The sequence below is a fragment of the Plasmodium gonderi genome (genome assembly GCF_002157705.1).
Source record: "Plasmodium gonderi DNA, contig: Pgo-contig_1, whole genome shotgun sequence".
In the NCBI taxonomy this organism is placed as follows: Eukaryota; Apicomplexa; class Aconoidasida; order Haemosporida; family Plasmodiidae; genus Plasmodium; species Plasmodium gonderi.
In genome coordinates this window covers 6,124-10,866 of record NW_021628940.1, presented here as the reverse complement: position 1 = coordinate 10,866, position 4,743 = coordinate 6,124, and positions in this window count along the sequence as shown.

Sequence of the window (4,743 nt, the reverse complement as noted above, 5' to 3'; positions counted from 1 at the left end):
ATATATATATATAATATACATGCTTATTTAATTGTTATAGTTAATTTCTTTTAAATGCTTAAAATAATGCATCTATACATATGTAAATTTAATATATAAAATATCCTTACCTAATACAGATTGTTCTTTTTCAATGGTTTTGTGTATAATAAGCTATATTTTCATGGATAATACTATGTATAATTAATTAATGTGTGGTAAAAGAACAGTAATAATATACCAATTATACAATATAAAAACTTACTTTGTTATATTCATTTTGAATTAATTAAATATAATTATTCTATTAAATATAGATAGTTTATTTATTTATTTCGCACCATTATTTCATTGGAAATTATATATAAAAAATACTACTAAAGACACATATAGTATATGAGACAGAACATTATATAAATATAAATATAAACATAATATTAAATATGTGTTAAATACTTAATTATCAAATAAGTAATATTTTCTATATTCACGTGTATTATTAAACACAAAAAGGCATAATCATTGTCTAATATTGCAATTATGGTTATTTAGTATAAATTGTATGTATAAGACATTGGAGAATATGCAATATAATAAAAAGTAAAAGATTATTATAACTTTTTCATCTTCATGAATATAAAATATTTTAAAGAATTATATATTTTATTATATGTTATAACACATAATTAATTTAATTAATTTTACTTATGTGATCTATAATTTTTTGTATTAACTGAATGTTATTGTCATCATAGAAATTAATGTTTGTGCTTGTAAGTAAAAATAACAGTTTTGAATTTAATCTATAATTATAATATTTAGATGAATAAAAATTATATTTGTTACCATATTTATTATTATTCTTTTAAACAATTATATATTTTTACAAAGAATATATGAAATATTATGGTATGACATAATGAAAAATGCTAGTTAAAATTTTTATGCGTAATGTAATAAATAAAATTTATATATGAATTAACACACCTAATATTGCAATTTACCTAAATATGGATATATATGCAGACTATGGTACTATATATTACTTTAAATAAACTGTATATATAAAATAAAAACTTCCCTTGTTTATATACTGGATCTCGTAGTAGATTTTTTAATTTGCATGCTATTTTTAGTAATGTATATTATAAAATATAACATAAAAGTAAATTTATGTATTTTCATAACATATCTTTTTTTAATGCAATTTTTCATTATAAAAATTTTATTATCACGCATGGTCGCAAAATAAATATCTATTCTGTACACACACGTTGTTATTACCTATGCATATGTACAGTTGTATAGAGAGTAATTAACATAATTTCTATATATGTTATAAATAATATAAAAATACATTGGTATCCTTTTATTGTATGTATATACCTATTTTTTTTTCAAATGTGCTTTTTATTCTTTTATATTTACTAAATTTTTTTTATTTAAGTATATATAAAAAAAAAGGGTTTCTCTCTAGAATGTATAATATAAGGGATCATTTGATTTAAAATAAAAAATTAATGTAATGCTTAATAAAAAATCTAAATAATACGAATAAATAAAATGAACGTTAAATTTATGCTATAGCTTAAATTCTGCAGTATAAATGTTAGATGTAATTATATTTAATAGAATATAATAATTAATGTTTATCACATCCTTTTGCACAAAATATAATTTGCTTTTATTTATACATATATATTACCTTAAAAAGCTATTCAAATTTAATATTATTACTATTTATATAATTATATTATTCATAGATATATAACGTTCATTGTATGTTAATAATCGATATAGAGTTTTTTATAATAATTTATTTTATTATAATAAAATGGATGGTATATACGATATGTTTATATATTATTTCTTATATATTCAGATGGTATAATGTAATAATAATTCTAACTAAGTAAAATGTTGTTTAATATAATTTAATAGTAAAATTCGCATATATTATATATAAAATATATGAATATAAAAAAAAAAAAACTTATTTAAAAAAAAAGTATGTTTTATGAATCAAATAAATGATGTATTTTGTGCTCAAGTCTTTCCATTTAGCTAAGAAGCTTACATGTAATTAAAATTTTCATACATTATTGTCATATATTAGGGGAAACCTAATTTAGCTTGTAAAAAAAGATCATGTGAATATTATAAATATCTTTCTAAGAAAGGTAATCATTTTTCATCATTTATATTTGATAATTCAACATACATTTTTACATAATCATATATAATAGAATAGTATGATATATATGTAAATGTCTTAGTTCAGTGTCATTAAATAATTACATAAATGAGATGTCACTTCGTAAAAGAAAAAAAATTATATTTACGCAAACTATTGAATATAAAAAAATGTAAATATATGAAATGTATATATTTTATGTTAATTCATTCTACATGAACGAATTAATTATATTATTAACATTACCTATAATTTCTACTGAAGCATTATTAAATTATATTCTCTAATAAATCTATATCTTTTTTATTATATTATGAGCATAATTTAATATTTATAAGAAAATATTAATAGAAATAAATTTAAAAGCATTTATATTCTCCTTTTTATGTTCTATTTAAATGGAATAACTTCTTGTAATTATATATTTATTTCTGTTACTGTGCAAAATTATATAAGAAATTATATCCACTATTCCGTGAATTATTTTCATATGTATCTCATGACTTCTTTGTATCACATTATTCATATGTATTTTTAAATACATCTCTTACCCTTTTTATAGCAGGTTCAAAGTATGAACCATAAGGAGTGAACTAATAAAAGAAAACATGTTAAATTGAAAATATAATTTTTTTAAGGATATTTATATTTTTTCTTAATCTATTTTAACAATTATTTTATAGAGTAAACTTATATATTATTTAACTTATATAAAATAAGCAATACACATGTTAATAATAATATTATTACAGCACGAATTTAAGAGGAAATACTAATTTTTTTCTTTGAAGAGCAGATAATCTTTCGGATAAACTTATTTCATAGTCACTTATTGATTATAGATGATTAAATTTTGTTCTAATATTCATTATTTCTTTATTTAAATCAGATGCACGCTTTGATTTATGCGCATTCATTAGGAGATTGTATATAATTGCACACCTGACACAGCTCCATTTATTTTCAACACACTAAAATTAGAATTTTCTATACTATGGATTCCTATATTAATACCATATATACCTATGAGTGTTTCTAATTCATCATAAGTATTATTTATTTGATTATTCACAAGAAAAACATTTAAATAATGGACATTATAAGCTATACTGATGAATTTATAATAAATATTCTTGATCTCTCTGTTATCAGTTCCATTATTTAGTTTATAGTTATGTAGCCAATAATGCATATATATGAAAGGATCTGATTGCAAAGATGAATTATTTGCTAATGTAAATATTTTATATAAATATCACATAGCTTCATAAAACAAATAAACAGCATTTGTTTTAAAAATATTACAAAGTCCTCCTTTAATTTGCATTCAGGCATTCTTCCAAGTTTCTTTGTTGTTAAGAAAATTATTCATGGCACTATCACATTCTGTAATTAATGAATATAAAGATACAGACTAAAAAAAAAATGTAATATTATTACAAAAAACATATCCTTATGAAACAATTTATATAAAAATAATGGAAATTGATATGTACTTTTATTATAATATTGCAATAGATATGATAATAATTTTATCCTAAAATAGATTTTGCCTTATTGAGTATGATTATATGCTTTTTCAAATTAGTCTAATAAAATATTGTTGCTTACTAGCACATAAATTACTAATTTTAAAAAGAATCGTACAAGGTACTAGAAAATATTATTTTCTGATTATTAAAATTATACAATTGATGGAAAAAAAAAAAATGAAATGTAAGAGTCATTAATTTTTATTCAAACTATAATATGGTACTATTTGTGATATGTAGTATGTTTTATTAATCATATTAAGAAATATATGAAAAACATAAACATAATGCTTAGTTAAAAAGAAAATAGAATTCTCGGTAAAAATTACGCATAAAAACATGGTGTATATATAAGGGTTAAGAGTTCATGATTTTAGTTTTGACAATTAGTTTTTTCTTTTTATGTATTTCCAGCATATTTTAATTTTTTATATTATTTATTCAAGTGTATACATAATATTAAATATATCACAATGTATTATTTATATAATTGTATTTTGAAAATAAAAAACGTGTTACTTTTTAATATTACTGGGAATATACAATTATATTATTTTTCTAAAATATATAAAAATAAAATAAACATTATTAACTTTGTTAATTAAAATATACAATTTATTATTATACAGTATAGGTTTCTTTTATAAATGTATTGAATATTATATTAAGATTATGATTACAGATCCTTTTGATATAAAAATCAGTATATTTATTTTTATTATCTTTGTCTGAAATTTTATTTAAAGCCTGTACCAGATGTTAATTTTTGATTTCTTTTTAGCGTTTTATTTATTATTGTATTCTTATAATATTTTAATAAATTTTATTTATTATATTTGTTACACTTATTTTCTTCTATTACATATGAATAAAAATGTTTACTTTTAATTATATAAATATTCAATGAAAATAATTAAGTTCTTTTTATTTAATTATAAACACATTTTTCAATCGATTAATAAATATAATTATTGATACAATTATATAATAATATTTAATAATTATGCTATTATAAATAGGTTATGTATTATCAATCTA